The 16,890-nt window shown below is 37.1% G+C and overlaps 1 protein-coding gene and 1 non-coding gene across 2 annotated transcripts in view; both read left to right on the top strand.

Annotated features, from left to right (window-relative positions):
• The window catches only part of CDIN1 (CDAN1 interacting nuclease 1), a 274,755-nt gene extending 260,019 nt beyond the window's left edge, over nt 1–14,736 (top strand). The window contains exon 12 of the transcript XR_010123939.1: nt 14,151–14,736. The gene's annotated coding sequence lies outside the window, so the exon portion shown is untranslated. The remainder of the gene's footprint in view (nt 1–14,150) is intronic.
• Nucleotides 14,737–15,262: 526 nt separating this feature from the next.
• Nucleotides 15,263–15,483, top strand: LOC129014886 (small nucleolar RNA U3). Its single transcript, XR_008494411.1, has one exon. It is a non-coding gene; the product is annotated as a small nucleolar RNA U3 (small nucleolar RNA).
• Nucleotides 15,484–16,890: the final 1,407 nt, after the last annotated feature.

Raw genomic sequence — 16,890 nt, forward strand, 5'->3', positions numbered from 1 at the left:
CTGACTTTGTTATCATGCGTTATCTCCCTGTATATCTCTATCTTCAGATGACCATTTTCTTATAAAGACATCAGTCATGTTGAATTAGTGGCCCACGCTGTTCCTTTATGACTTCATCTTAACTAATTACATCTGCAATGACCTTATTTCCAAATGTAGTCACATTTTAAGGTACTAGGAGTTATTTGGAAGGGATACAATTCAACCTATAACAACTGGTAAAAATGTGGAAATCACCTGTATTTTCAACAGGGCAAGAGAATCTGGTTCTCTCTCTCATTGACCAGAGGTAAGTGACTTATTAATTCATTCCTTCACTTATTCGGTAATCCATTCCTCTATTCATTAATTTAGTAAACATTTATAGAACACCTACAATGTGTCAAGTCTTATGCTAGATGCTGAGGATGCAAAGAAGAATAACAAGACCCTACTGTTGTAGAACTAGGGTCTCATCAAGGTAAGAGAAAAGTAAACAAATACTTAAAATACCTGTGGGATATGCCACCATGAAAACTTATTCCAAGTTGCAAGGTGGCAGAGAGAAGAGAGTATTTATGCCTGGGCATTTCTGGAAGATAATAGCATTGGAGCTGAGGCCTCCACAAGAAGCAGTCTTTCTCTAGGAAATATACGGACAAGAGTTAGGGCACAGAGATTGTTTTTTCCAGGCAAAGAGAATAACATAAAAATGACATGGAAGTGTGAAAAAAAATACAGCATGTTCAGGACATTATCAGCAGGTCAGCATTATTGGGTGGCAGGTTGCATGGGGTTATGAGGAAGGGCAGTGAAAAAGCCTAGAAGAAAATCTGGGGTCAGATAATAAACAGCACATGGCAGAAATTTAGATGTTAGCCTACAGGAAGTACAAAGCCAATTGAAGATTTTTAAGCAAGGAAGTAATAATAATATTTGTATTTGTAAGCAGAGAAATGACAACCATACTCATGGGGGTGGAATTTATTAAAATGAGAGTCTAAAAGGGAGGCCAATCAGATGGCCTACCTGAATTAAGGCAATGGCAGGAGAACAGAAAAACAAGGAATGGCTTCAGGAGATATTTAAAAGGAAGACTGAAGAGAAGTGGTGACTGAAGAAAAGGGAGAATTCAGTAATTTAAAGCACAGAGTGTAAAAGAGGATATGGGGAAGAAAATGACATTTTTCAAATTTGGATTATTTATTTATGTTCCTCTTTGTTGTATAAATGGATTTGGGGGTGCCTTGCCAGGGTAGAAACATTACAAAAGGTTAAAAAATGAAATAAATGAGGAAATGAAGGTGAAGATAAATAAGTTGAAGTCAAGATTAAAATTAGCACTCAAAATGCATGCTGTATGATGTATATGACTACTTGAAGAAAGACCGATTTGGCTTGACGTTTCTGAATGGCGAGAGCAAAGAGAGAAGTCGTCTCAGTGCGAGAGCCACATTGTCCTGAGGATAAAAATAAAGACCCAGCTTTCCCTGGTGCTGAGAGTGGAAAGAAATTTCTCCTGTAAGACAAGGGCCAGTGTTTACTACCCATCAAGCTGAAAGAGCTACCAAGACAAGCAGACAGATGAAAATATGAATCCAGGATTCAAGAGAGAGGCTGGGCACCCCAATTCCAGACTTGGAAATCCTTGCCACTAGGTGCTTGTGTTCTTCAAAATTTTTCACCATTACCTCTTACACCACCACAAGGATTTCATTAGCAGTAGAAAGCACATTTCCTTCTGTGAAAAGTGAGAATATTGAAGATTATCAGGTGAAAGACTACACCAAGACAACTGTCACTAGGTCGTGTTTTCCCAAAGGAAATTCAGATGATTCTAACACCTCAATTTGCATGGTGCAATTCAATGTGAGAGTCAGAGTGGTACCACTCCTAACTCTACTTTTGCGCTTAAAATTGTCCAAGTTCCACCCACAATCAGCAACAGAGGTGTGTACTTGTCCCTAGTGTGTGGAACAATGACTGAGAAGTTTGTTGTCAACACTGTCTTTAATGTTGTACGTGTGTGTCAGGTTAATTCAGTCCTGAGCTAATGATTTCAGAAGAAAGAAGCAATATTCAGCCATGACCAAAACTTACTTTTAAGATAACTAATGTTCACCATATGCTCATCCATGCTTCCTTGAAAAGTAAGAAAAACTTTCAGGTTTTCCCTGTTGCTGACTTAGCGAAAGAACATGTATGCAAGTGATTTAAAATCTTGACTAACTCCATTCCCCTGTTTGGACTTACAGCTATCAGCCTCACACACAGAATCAAAGTACGGACTTTGGAGAATCCATATGCATTTTAAGAGACATTTAAGGGAATTCATTACTGCTGTTTAACTTTTTAAGCACATCCTGATGGCATCTGCCTAGAAATCCCCCAGAAACCACTGGGTTGAAATCTTTATCAGTTTCATGTATAGTATCTCTGAAACCATCTGGTTCTGAACAGTTTAGAGGACAGAGTCAAGCAAGATTTTTCTAGTAGCTCTCTCCCTTTTGATTATCTAAAGTGTTTTTCTCCTCACCAAGTAGAACATGTCAAAGCTTTCATGTTATTCTATAGTGGTTCCTGACTTTATAATATGGTGCTTTGAAATATGCCAGCCCTGGCCGGGCACGGTGGTTCACACCTGTAATCCCAGCACTTTGGGAGGCCGAGGTGGGCAGATCACAAGGTCAGGAGTTCAAGACCAGCCTGGCCAGCATAGTCTCTACTAAAAATACAAAAATTAGCAGGGCATGGTAGCACACACATGTAATCCCAGCTACTCAGGAGGCTGAGGCAGGAGAATCGCTTGAACCCAGGAGGCGGAGGTTGCAGTGAGCCAAGATCATGCCACTGTACTCCAGCTTGGGCAACAGAGCGAAACTGTCTCAAAAAAAAAAAAAAACCCACAAACACATTGTACAGTGGAAATATGTCTGCCTTTATTTAGGTGGGGTTTGCACTTACAATTAAAACACATAAAAATAATATCCATTTGGCAGTATGTCTTTATGCTGCAATGCTACTAATTTTTTTATGTTTCCATCATGAAGAGAATAGAAATTCAGCTTCACTATCACTAAGTAGTGAGTTTCAAAGTCAACAAAATGATGAAATATTGATACCCATTGACATCTGAGCTTACCAGACCTTTGCTTCCTTTCTAAAGCAAAAATATGTTATTAATAAACAGTTATACAGGCACAGCATGGAAAATAAATTTCAAAGAACAGCAGTGTAAATGCTGTATTTTGCTTTCAGGTTCAGTGGATTTTTATCTTGAGTAATAGCTTAAAAGATTAACCAGCTATTCATTTCATAAGCTTGAACACACACCTCACAGTAGAAAACAAATTGGCATTTGGAGTTCCTGAGTAAAGTGCTATTCAAAGTGGCTCCATAGTCATTAAAACATAGAGTTAGTTTTGTGAATGCCATCAGTGAAAAATCTTTCTCGTGTAAAGAAAGCAGTAGGAACAAACTTTAAGTCAAAGGCAAGTTCTTCAGGTCCCTCATCCACAATGTTTATCTCAGTGGGATATGATACAGTCTGTGCAATTGCTATGTTCCACAATAATTATAAAGAGCAATAACATGTGATATGAATAGAACATGTAACAAAGAACAGCAGTAGATGGTAAAATAACCACTGGTTATGTCAAAACTAATAACTTATTTTGCTCATGCAGAGTCAATGAGTTAAGAGGTCAAATGAGCCCTGTTGTTTAAGCCTAATAGTACACATGGCTTTTCTGGTTCATCATTTTCAAGTTCCTTCAGAACTGTTTTAAGGATTATGTGAAATCGACTGGGTTTCATCAATGGCTTAGGTAACAACATGGGCTCATGTTTTCCAAAGTAAGGTCCAAGATATTCAATGTAAGCATTTGCCTTTTTGCAGCTTCTGGGAAGAGGTGGAGTGTTATAAGACCCCTTGTCATAAATATAGCATTCACTATCATAGAAAATAGCATCCATCTTTCTTAGGAATGGAGGTAGTTGTACAATATGACACCCAACACATCTTTAAAATGTTATGTATCATATTGTACTTTTAAAAAGCAGTGTACTTCTCATTGATCTTCCCATTTTACTTTGATTTAAAATGCAGATCTTTTCCTCCTTTTGAAATCTTTGCATTTTTACTCATAAATGTATAGGGGGAATCCATTTCAGACATATGCAGCCTCATAAATTATGTTTGGTAGTTGAAACAGTATGTGCTTATGTCATGGATTGAACATCCTCCTTTATTAGAATGCTATTTATTGCCACCAGCTGCACTGCTTAGCTAAGAAAGTTCTTGACACCAGCGATTGCTTTTCAGCACCACTGCTTCCGGCTGCTAACGGGGGCTTCTATTTCCAAATGAAACCACCCCTCTGAAGCTCTTCCTTCCACTACATAGATACCTCCTGTCATCATGGTGTTGGAGAATCGATGGGGGATGGGACTGCACCCACCCATGCTCTGTGATCTCCCAGGCTGTAAATCTCTCACAGCTTTGAGATTTCTCGCCTAATAGCACTGGTCTGAGAGCTGTCAAATGCATTCAGGGAATCTACCCAACAGTAATGGATTTTTCAAAATTAAGATGTGAATTTAGCTTGTGAGCAAAGGGTGTTTCAGAGTCATTGGCTTGTATTTCAGAAGAGAAGCATGGTGCATATCAGCAGTAGACACTGGTCTCTATTTTATTACATTTTACAGCAGGGAAAACTAGACAAAGGTAATTACTCTTCTTCTGTTAAAGACTATTATTACACTTGCATGAACAGTTAACCCTGCTGTTATTTTCTCTGCTGCCTGTGTCGATGACATCCAGACCATCCAAGCAGGAAAGGTATAGAAATGGGGGTCTCAGCTCATTTCCAATTGCACAATAAGTCCCCGTTGAAAGGTAATCTTCTAAACCACAAACGTGTGCACCAACACACAAGCTCGTTCCATTATTTGTTGACGGAATCTGTGTCCGTGTCTTCTGCATGCCAGTTTGAGCACTGGCTCCTTTTAATAATGTTTCCACACATAATTGGGCTCCCAGAGCCCACAGAGCTAACAGCAGCAGTCAGTGACAGGAGGAGACCTCCCTCTGTTAACATGGAAACAGAATTTCCTTGCTCTCCTCTAGAAAGGAAATTCCCTCTAGGTCAAGGTTGAGGCTGTCTGCAGTGTGGGGAGGACGAGATTACGCAGAAGATACCTTAACCTGTGATCCTGGAGAGCTCTCTTGAAGTGGTGTCAGGCCCTCAACCCTTCATAAGCAGCAAATTTCTCCCCTTGACTAAACAAGAGGACAAGCAGAAAATTGAATTCTAGACATTACCTTTGAGATACAGACTGAAAATTCGAACTTCAGGGCACTTCTTGCCCCAACCAAAATCTCAGGCAAAGAAAAGCCCTACGTGTCTTCCATTTCAGGTTTGGAATTGCAGCTGTTAAACCTAAGATCTCATTTTCAGAGAGAGTCACTCTCCTCATTAGATTTTGCTTCTCATTCAACAAGGGACTGGCTTAAAGCCATGCAGTTGTGTGGCCATTATTCGCAATAACTTTCACCTGAGTTTCACCAACTACTCGGCGACAGGTATTATTATCTCCATCATGACAGGACAGAAACCAGAGCACAAGATTGTCACCTCTGATTTTCCAGGTGCCATCCACTGTCTCAGAGGAGCTGACAAGGATGCTGGACACTCAACTTGATTTTTTGTTTGTTTGGTTTGGTTTGGTTTTGCTTCTGCTTAGGCCAGTCTCAATATCAGGTTGAATAGAAACAGCAGAAAGGATAACCTGGATTCAAAGCATCACATGGAAAATGGAAAATGCTGAGTTAAAAAGGAGGCTGGATGCTGGTGTCTGTGTGTGTCCGGAATGAGTGACCAGAGACTCTCAACTTCCTACATGTTGGCCATTTAGAAAAGAAAGAAAAGGAGAAATGGTACTATTACTTATCTCTTCTAAAAAGTAGATAATTAAAAAGAAAAAGCACTGATATTAGGTGATTTGGTAAAATCCCCCACGTGCATATGTGCTCTTTCATGAGGTTGAAAGTGGGTGATATATTTTAAACAATTAAAGAACAAAAATCAAGTTAAAAAAGAAGATTACGTAGAAAAGGCAAACAACACTAACACCAGGAATGGAAACTCAGAACGTAGTTGATTATATTGCCTGAGGAAATTAGAAGAAATGTGGTTACCATCTTCTTTCAAGATGATCTTTTAATTGAAATGTTGAGTAGCTGAATCTGACCCTCTCAATTAATATTCATTGGTGATATCTACCACATATATTTTGGGTAGAAAATATGGAAGTAAAAATTGTTTTAAAAAAGAGAAATTTGAGCCTGTTTCCTTCTGTCTTGTGGCAGTGATTTTAATTTATTCTGTAATAACCATTCAACAAATATTCAACCTGTACCTAATAAGGACCAGGTATTCTACTACTTGCTACAGATCTTTAAATTCTGAATTTCTAAGATACTGTCCTCAATTGTAACTGTGACATACAACAAATGTTGAATGCCTATTGAACTGATTATAGGAAAGTCTACCTACATTTGCTACATGTTTTAAGGAGCTTTTCACTAGCATCTACATCCATTTGCATAACTTTTCCTAGATTTCCTCAAGCTATTGTAGTCTTCCTACTATCCGTGTAAAATTTCCTCTCTTTATCATTTCCAAATGGGTTTGAGTTAGCTATTATGGAAATTAAATAAATTATAATTACCTACTAGTTGTTATTTATCCTATCTTTATCAAAGAAAAAATAGTTATTAAAGAACAAAATCTAATTTTCACTTCAGGAAAATGAATACTTGTGAATAAATCAATTAATTGATACTCCAATGTTCTGCCAGAAATTCTCCATTTGTTATATCAGATCAGCAGAATAAACATCACTAGATGCCACTAGTAATTATCATTCATCTCAAATGAACCCAGTGGAATTAATTGACTCGACCCACAAGATTTTATTTCAGTTGCAAGAAAGTAGAATAAGCAATATCAGCAGTTATACTAAACAAAATAACACAGAACAATCAAAGTCAACTTAATGCACCCGGCATCCAGAGCTGAACTGTAAGTCGAGATTCTGGCTTTGCCACTTACTACCTGTGTGACTTTTGGCAAGTTACATAACTTCTCAATGCCTCATCTGTAAAGTGGGTATAGTAGCTTAGCACATAGAATTTTCCTGAAGAATAAATGTGTTTTATACACGCTAAACACACAATAAATGTTAGCTATGTTTATTATGTCAAAAATATTATTTTAAATGAATGGATATAGAAGAATTTGCAATTGTCTTTTGCTTAGTAGTATCATAAGACATAGTTTACACCTGTATACCATTATTTAATACATTAACTTGGCTTTCCTGAGTAAATGAATCTTTCTTTAAATGTTACCCTCTTGTTTCATTTCACTGCTTATTAAGACCAAATACTCACATTATCCTCACTTAAAGAGCTCCTAAAAATCCCTCTCCCCCCACCAGAACATTGCCTGACTTGTATAAGTAAGATTATAAATCTCTTTCCCCTTCAGTTTCAACAAGCTACTTATACAACACAAACACGGAGCAACCAAAGCTTGTAAGTCAATGTTTACATTACATCCTAGTGAATGCTTTTTTCAATGTGCAGTTTAAAATGTAGGCTTCTTGCCAGGGCAGGAATTTTGTCTGCTTCATGTGTTTTCTAGGTTCACACTTAACCGTGGTTTGGCATAGGAAGAATATTTCTAGACTGTTTTGTGCTGCATATCACCCCAAAAAAATGAGGGTTGGGGAGAAGAAAACCAGGGAGATATTTCTTTCTTAACATCTCAAGAAGTGAGCCTGACAGCAGACACAAGAAGGAGCCAAGGAGAAAGAGCACAGCTGCAGGAGGGATGTCTCCTCCGTCAATCTCCAAGCCCTGGCACCCTTTCAAAGAGCTGCTGTCTGCGTTCATAGTAATCAGAGTTGTAACAGGGAAGAGAAGTGGAGGCAGGTCCACCTGAGAACTGTGTATGTGAAAAAGACTTCAACCTGACCCCAGTGCTAAATTAGATAAGTACAGCCACCAGGATGAGCACTCTGCCTCGTCATACTCCCAGGACAATTTTGAGCCCCCCCATCAGTGTCAAATTACCTGTGTTGGTGCTTGCTGCAGAAAGTTATAAGGACTTCATCATGCCTTTTCTTTGGGGTAAAAGTAATTTTAAAAGAAGAGAAAGTTAAAAGGAAAACTTGAGACCTCAGAGTCATAAGGAAAGTGCATAGAAATATCATCATCTAAGAAGATGGTTTTCCAATTTGACTACACACTGAAATAATCAAGGGAGCTTTATATGTACTAGCACTGGTTCCCTCCCCAAAGGTTTGGTCTGGGGTGCAACCTGGTCATCAGAATTTAAAGCTCCCTGTGTGGTTGAGAAACACCGATCAATCTGGCAAATAATCTAAGCCCCAATCAACAAAAGCAGTGTGCACTGTGCCCCAGGCATTTTCATGACTTTACTCTAGAGTGAATTGACAATACGAGAAAACACTGGGTCCTAGGACTGGCTTCTTATTTGCCAATTAGCCCATCTGTGAATATTTATTGAGCATTTACCATGTACAAATCTCAAGACTGATTCTCAAAAGGGATCAGGTGACATTTTTAAAGACCTGACCCTCTTACTCTCTCCTTCTGGAACTTTCTGCCTCAATTTTTCTCCTTAAGGAGGGCCTAGCTAATTATCACTATAGCAATTTTTATCCTTCCTAAGAAGATTTAGTAAAAGTAAACCAGCCTTCATGTAATATGATTTGTTTTAAATGGTTAGGAATAAGGGTAGGGATATAAACATAAAAATGCATTTTCCATATTTCCTAATAGAGTGAAATTGCAAAGATGTCAGCAGTTCACCAAGCATCTCAGGAAACCAACTACACGCACTCACCCTTCTGGTTTTCCGGGAGCTGGAGCCTCACCAAAGGAGATGATAGCTAGGAAAGAAGAAAACCAAACAACGGCAAGGACAGAGGTAGAGAAAGCAATGAGCTAAACGGGGGATGGAGTGGAGAGTGGAGGAGAGTTGATAAAATGAAAACTTCACCTGAATTAAATTTAAATGAGTTTAATGGAGCAATGAACGATTCGCAAATCAGGCAGCCTTCTGAGCAAGGATAGGCTCAGAGACTCCAGCACAGCCACATGGTGGATAAGATTACAGACAGAAAAAGGAAAGTGAGGTACAGAAAACAGAAGTGAGGTACAGAAACAGCTGGATTGGGTACAGCTCGGCATTTGCCTTATTTGAACGCAGTTCAAACAGTTGGCTACAGTTGATTGTCCAAAACTCAGTGATTGGCACAAGTGCAGGTTACAGTCTGTTTGTACATCTACTTGTTAGAGTTCATGATGTACAAAAAACCTTTAGGCCGAACTTAAAATATGTAAGGAAACAGCTTTAGGCTAAACTTTGATTTAACACGGTGAAAGAGAAGAAGAAAATGGATCACTTCATTTCCTGAGAGGTTCCCATTGCCCAGGGTTAATTGGTGTCAGCAAAAGGCATCTCCCAGTGAATCCACTTAAAATGGAACTATAATTTGATAAAAACATATTTCAAAAGGATTTGCTGAGAACAATTGTAAAAATTAAAGCAAAAATTATTGAAGCAAATGCATTTTATTTTATAAGTAACAAAATATATTTTATAATTCAATGCAGTACTCAGAAGCAAGAGTAAATCAAGTATTGACTTTTGTTGTAATTTTCCCAAGAAAATTGTAAGGCAGTATAATACACCCATCATTTCACATTTCACTTCTGCAACCCAAGACTATCACTTGGAAAATATTTGAAGTTTTTTTAAATTAGGTTTTTCTGAGGGTCTTACTAAGACTTTGATATTCACATTCTCTATTTAGTCATCCTCCTTCTTGATTTCTCTTCTCTGATTGTTAAATTAACTCTGCCAGATCCCTATATGTCAAACAGTGGCTTAAAATGTGATTTATGCAGTTCACCAACATTACTTTCATTTCTTTCATAAAATTCTACAACTTTTGAAATATGTATAATTTCTCTTTGCAGTCAATTTGTATTATATTGTATCACTTTGTTGACTTTTTATAATATTTGATAGTCAGTGAGAGACTAACCAAGACATTGACACAATAGGCTAATATAAATGTTCTGCTAAGCCAGGAGAGCTAGTTGGATGGGGATTAGTTGTATAAGTGGTTAGTTCAGTAATGGACATTTCTGGGTGATGACCACTTTTCCCTAGACTGCCTAATAACTTTAGAACTTAAATGCAGTAATTAGATAATGAGGTCCCCATGTGTGAAAGCCAGGTTTCAAAGTGAGTCCAGGTATTTTGCCTCCTTAGTCCTTTTTTTCCCACCCCAAGATTGGTTATTGGCTACCTTGGGAAGTAAGAATCTCAGGTAAAATCAGAAGTGACTCCTTTTATATTCTCTGACAGATGAATGTTGAAGTAATAAGAATAAGTCATTTAATGGAAAATTATCTAATGGATGCCCCAAAATTAATTTCTAAAGGGGCATTATTCCAAGAATTAAAAAACTATACTCATGAGTGAGTTTAGATTTAGAAGTTATTAATAACCATATTCATAGATAGCTAGGTATAAGAGTAATTGCTGGCCCTTGGATGATTAAATGATTTGAGATGGCTTTTGTTACTCAGTAGAAGTTATCTTACAGAAGTTAAGAGCAGTAAGTGGTGATAAACATGATGGAAGCTGGACAAGAAAACATCCAAGAGATGTCTACTGCTTACATCATTGGGACTTCCTATGCCTATTCTATGTTATTTGCTGCAATAAAGGTCTGTGCTCTATACGTTGTTTTCTATTATACTTAATTGGAACAGTCTTCTTAGGAAAGAGACATAAGGAAGGGAAATACATCTTAATGCCCTCTCCTCGATTGAACCCTCCCAATAATTTAACTTTGAAGTTCACACTGTTAAATGTACACATATGAGTGAGCGAGGCAAACAATTAAGATGTTTTATTTTATTGCATTAAAGCTCAATGTAGATTCTCAGAAACTAAAGAAACTTCAATTAACTTCAAATCAATTAATATTATACAAAATGATACAGAATAAATCCCAAAATTTCAGACTAAATGGCACTGCCAACTAGGCTTTGCAAAAGGAACCTCACCTGCTTAAAGTTCCTCAGCTTAAAAAAAAAAAAACAAAAAAAAACCAGACAAACTATATTAGCAAACCCATAATTCAGCAAGCGGAGAAACAAAATATCAAGAGTGTAGCAGGCGTAGAAGCATTAATTATCAAAGTATTGATTTAATACAATGAATAATAAACACTAAAGGCAATATGAGGAAGAGAAGGAAATTTCTGGCAACTTTGTTTAGATCCCTTTTCAGCTAACAGCCAAGCAAAGAAAGTCTCTTTTAAGCCAGAAGGATCACAGTATTCCTTTCCATCATGGAATCCCAAATCAAGTTTCTAGCCTCAAGAACCAGAAACAAGTGGCAATATGGTCAATTTGTGTAATCAGCCAATGCAAAGACCAGTCAACGCTGAAGGAAAATCATCCTGGGAAGCTTATTATGCCCAATTTAAAATAATAAGCCAAATGAACCATCAGACAGAGGAACAGAAAGCACTATTTCTTGCTGCTAGTCTAAAGGGAACTGCTCTGATTGTGCTAAGAAATTTGTCAGAAAAAGACAGAAAGAGCTCTCTAGTATTATTAGGACATTAACCAGATTTTTTATGGTTGGACACAAGGCAGGATTGGCCAGGGTGAGAATCAAGAATTCTATTAGAAAAAGTTGTTAGTCACTAACCAGATTGACTCAAGATACTGAATAATCATTGTGTTGAATCTATCCATATGCCCTGAGGACCAAAATGGCATCAGAACTCCATTTTCTGAAGCATTTTGTAAGTCATCCAGTGGAAATAAAGTTACATTATTTTTGCTTTAAATCACGTATTATACACACTCTCTAAAAGACTTATTATTTAGTAATCTTCCTGATAAATCTTGGGAGGAAGTATTGCCTAAAGTAAAATAAATATAGAGGATGCCCTCAAGTATTCAGCAAAATGTGAATCAATACGTGTATAAGAAAACTAGCTGATGCCAGGAAAAGGACAATCCGAAACGATGAGAGGAAACAGTACCAGGTGCTTACACGGGGCCAGAAAGAATTTCTATATCCAGCAGCCATACTGGAAAATGCAAAATTAATGGTGCATTTTACAGACTACTTGGAAGGGTCCTTTATCATTAGTGGGAAATAATTAGCACTAAACTGAGCATTCTGCATTCCCACCTAACAAATTTTAAAAGCAAGGCCTAGCTAAAACAACTTTTACAAAGAAGAATGAAGCAGAAGGACTAATAACTGATTTTAAGACTTAATATAAAGTTATAGCACTCAAGACTTGATGTTATTGCTATCAAGATGGACAAATCAACAGAACAGACTGGAGTCCAGAAATAGACCATGTGTGGCCAGACTTGCACATTTGTGACAAAAGTGGACTGGCAATTTATTGGAGAGAAGATAATCTTTCAACAAATGATGCAGGAACAATTTAATATCTCTATTAAAAAATGAAAGTTAATTTATACTCTATACCATATGAAAAACTAACTCAAATGGATCGTAGACCTAAATGTAAAATCTAAAACCATAGCATTTCTAGAGAAAAATATAAGAGAAAAACTTTGCCACCTTGGGTTAGGCAACAATTTATTATATGTGACACCAAAAGCATGACGTATAAAAGAATAAGTTGATAAACTGAAATTTTATTTTCTTTTGAGATAGGGTCCCTCACTTCCTAGGCTGGAGTGCGTTGGTGCAATCGCAGCTCACTGCAGCCTTGACTTCCCTGGCTTAGGTGATTCTGTCACCTCAGTCTCCCGAGTAGCTGAGACTACAAGCATGTGCCATCATGCGCAGCTCATTTTTTGGTATTTTTTGTAAATATGGGGTTTTCCCATGTTGCCCAGGCTGGTCTCAAACTACTGGGCTCATGCAATCCACCCACCTCAACCTCCCAGAGTGCTAGGATTACAGGTGTGAGCCACCATGCCCAGCAGATAAATTGGATTTCATAGGAAATATGAAATTCTTCCCTTTGGAAGACACTTTTGAAACAATAAAAAGACATGCTGCAGTTTAGAAGAAAATCTTTGCAAATCATATATCTGATTTTAAAAAAAGTGTCCATAATATATAAGGAACTCTCCAATCTCAATAATAAGAAAACAAAAAAACAAATTTTTTAAATGGGCAAAAGATTTAGATAGGTACTTCATCAAAGAAGACATATAAATTACAAGAAAGTACATGAAAAGATACACAATAGCACTAGACATTTAGGAAATTCACATTAAAACCACATCAGACACCGTTGCCCACTATCAAAATGGCTGAAATAAAACAGATGGAACACACCAAGTGTTGGCAAAGATGTGGAGGAACTGGAACTTTCATATACTGCTGGTAGAAAACTTGGAAGTTTCTTAAAATGTTAAATATATAACTACCATATGATCCAGCTCAACTCTTAGGTATTTAATTTTAAAAAATTGAAAGGATATGTCCATAGAAAGACTTGAAAGCAAATGTTCATAGGTTTATTTGTAATAGCCAACAGCTGAAGACAACCAAAATGTCCATCAAAAGGTAAACAGAAAAACAATTTGTGGTATATCCATACAAAGGAATACTACTCAGCAATTAAAAGCAATGAACTATTGACACATACGACATGAATTATCTCAAATAATTATGCTCACTGAAAGAAGCTAGACAAAAAATATATATGTAATATGAATTCATGTATATGAAATTGTAGAAATTGCACACTTAACTATTGTGACCAAAAGCAGATCAGTGATTGTTGGGCATGGAGGTTAGGAGCCATGGGGAGGGATAAACCAAGGAAAATAAGGAATTTTGGTGGGAGTGATGGTTATATTTATTATCTTGATTGTGGTGATGGTTTCAAGAGTGTATATGTTTGTCTAAATTTGTCATGTATGTTTTATTTAAGTGCAGTTTATTGCATGCCAACCATACCTAAATAAAGCAAATTTTTAAAAGGATAAATAGAAAACACAAATTAATACAGTAGACATGTGGACTGGGTATCCTTGTTTGCCTTTCCAGATTCACCATCTATATATGCTTTTCTACCCTGCTGTGTGGCCTGAGAGATTGACTCCCCTGGACAAAATCAGAGACTTCCTTGCTCTCTTGTTTCTGAAGAGCAGAAGATCAGAAAGAAGAAAAGTGAGGTTAAGTATCCACTTCCCCAGCTTTCTCACTGCAGGATTACATCAGACTGTCTGATTCCTTAATCGAAGGTCTCAGTTCTTGTCAGGTCACTCTACACATAGCCTTCTCTGACTCTAGGTCCCAGTAACTACTCCTTTCTCTCATTCCCCCAGCACTTTTGGTGGAAATGAAGCCTGCCATTATGAGCTCTGGGTTACTTTCCTTTTAGTGTTCCTATACCCAGACTGTACTTTTGTAAGTGCTTTTTTTTTTTTAAATGATGCCATGTATTTCCTTCTGGGATTTCAACTGACAAAAAAAAAAAAAATCCAAATACATCACTAATTATACTAAACTCTCCAGTTAAAAGTTTAACTTTTAAAATGGACAGATTGAAAATGGACAGATTGAAAATAGACAGATTTTTTAATGGAAGATTGTATTTTAAAACAACAATAAAATCAAATTATATGTTGCTTACAAGTGGTGTACTTAAAACACAAGGGCACAGAAATGTTGTGAGTACAAGATGAAAAAGCATCCCATGCAAATATTACTACTAGCCAAAATAAAGTGAATATATTTTAGTCACACCAGACATCAAGCATTATTGGGAATAAGAAAGAAACCAAACAAGGCCGGGCATGGTGGCTCACACCTGTAATCCCTGCATTTTGGGAGGCTAAGGCAGGAGGATCACTTGAGGCCAGGAGTTCAAGACCAGCCTGGCCAACATGGTGAAACCCCATCTCTACTAAAAATACAAAAAAAATTAGCCAGGTGTGGTGGTGGGTGCTTGTAATCCCAGCTACTCAGGAGGCTGAGGCTGGAGGATCTCTGGAACCTGGGAGGCGGAGGTTGCAGTAAGTGGGGATTGTGCCACTGCACTCCAGCCTGGGTACAGAGACAGGAAAGGAGAGGAGAGGAGAGGAGAAGAAAGGAGAGGGGAGGGGAGGGGAGGAGAGGGGAGGGAAGGGACAAATAGTGATAAAAAAGAAAAATTCAAGACGATACTTTCAAGAATCATGATCATTCTATAGGGTTCATTACTAGAGAAGTTTCTCTAAACATGTAGAGCGCTGGAAGCCATGAGGAGGAGTCTTAGTGTTGTCGCCTGAGCATGAAGCCAGGCTCTTGTTGCTTCACTGCAACCACCATGTACCGTTGATGGTGGTTCTTCTCTTCCTCCAGGAGAGTAAGAGGGAAAGAATTCAGTCTGAGTGGTTTCCTTTCTTGTTAAAAAAGAAAAGAAAAAAAAATTCAACAGGAAGGTATAACTATTTAAAACACGTATGTATTTAATAAATAGCTTCAAAGTATATAAAGTAAAAAATTGACAGAATTACAAAAAGAAATTGAAAAAGCCATAAACATGATGGAAGATTTTAACACACTTTTCTCAGTAATTCAGGAAAATAAAAATTAGGTAAAATGTAGAAGATGTGAACAACCCAATAATTAGAGTATATGCTTTACAAACACACAACTGTAACCGAAAAAAAAGTGTCACAAAGCAAACTTCTATACATATAAAAATATAAGCATCAAAAACTCAAAAACAAAAACAAAAAAGACCCATGTTCTCTGATTATTAGTTTGAACTTGATAACAATAACAAAATCCTATACATGAAGAAACGCTTCAAAAAAATGAATATTCAAATAAATACTAAGAGTACAGAAAGGTACACAACATCATTCCAAATCAGGGAAATGCAAATGAAAACCAAAGTAATATCTTAATACTAGTACATACACACAAGAATGACTAACATTAAAAAGAGTCACATTACAAGGGTGCGCAAGGTTGTGGAAGAATTCTTCCCCTCGTGTATTGCTGGCAAGAGTGTAATTGTTACAGTGATTTTGGAAAACTGTTTGGCAAGATCGTAGTTCCCTACCCATGGTTTTGTTTTCCACAGTTTCAGCTATCTATAGTCAGCCACAGTTTGAAAATGTTAAGATATTTTGACAGAGACAGAGAGAGACCATATTTACATAACTCTTATTACAGTATATTGTTATAATTGTTCTATTATTAGGTATTGTTGTTAATATCTTACTCTGCCTAATTTATAAATTAAACTTTTTCATAGGACTGTATGGGAAGAAACATAGCATATATAGAGTTCAGTACTATCTGGGGTTCCAGGTATCTGTTGGGGGTCTTGGAACATGTTCTCTATGGATAAAGGGAGACCAGTGTATTATTAAAGCTACGCACATGCCTATCATTTAGCCCAACAATTCCATTCCTAAGTATTTACCTAAGAGAAATGAGTGCATATTTTCACTATAAAGCTTGTATAAGAATGTTTGTGGCAGCTTTATTTATAACAGCTCCAAACAGGAAACAATTCAAATGTCCATTAACAGGAGAATGGATGAATTCTGTTATATTTAAACAATGGAATATTATAGGGCAATTAAAAAGAATGACTTACTGGTACACAGAACAACACTGCCGAATCTCACAGTTAGCTTCTTATGTTGAGCAAAAGAAGCTAAACGCTTTACACACACACTATTTGATTCCATTTATAAGAATTTTAGGAATAGACAAAACTATCTACAGTGATAGAATTCAGAATAGTAGGAGGTAAGGTACTAATTGAGAAAGGTGCAAAAAAAAA

This window comes from Pongo pygmaeus, chromosome 16 (assembly GCF_028885625.2).
Source record: "Pongo pygmaeus isolate AG05252 chromosome 16, NHGRI_mPonPyg2-v2.0_pri, whole genome shotgun sequence".
NCBI classification, from domain to species: Eukaryota; Metazoa; Chordata; class Mammalia; order Primates; family Hominidae; genus Pongo; species Pongo pygmaeus.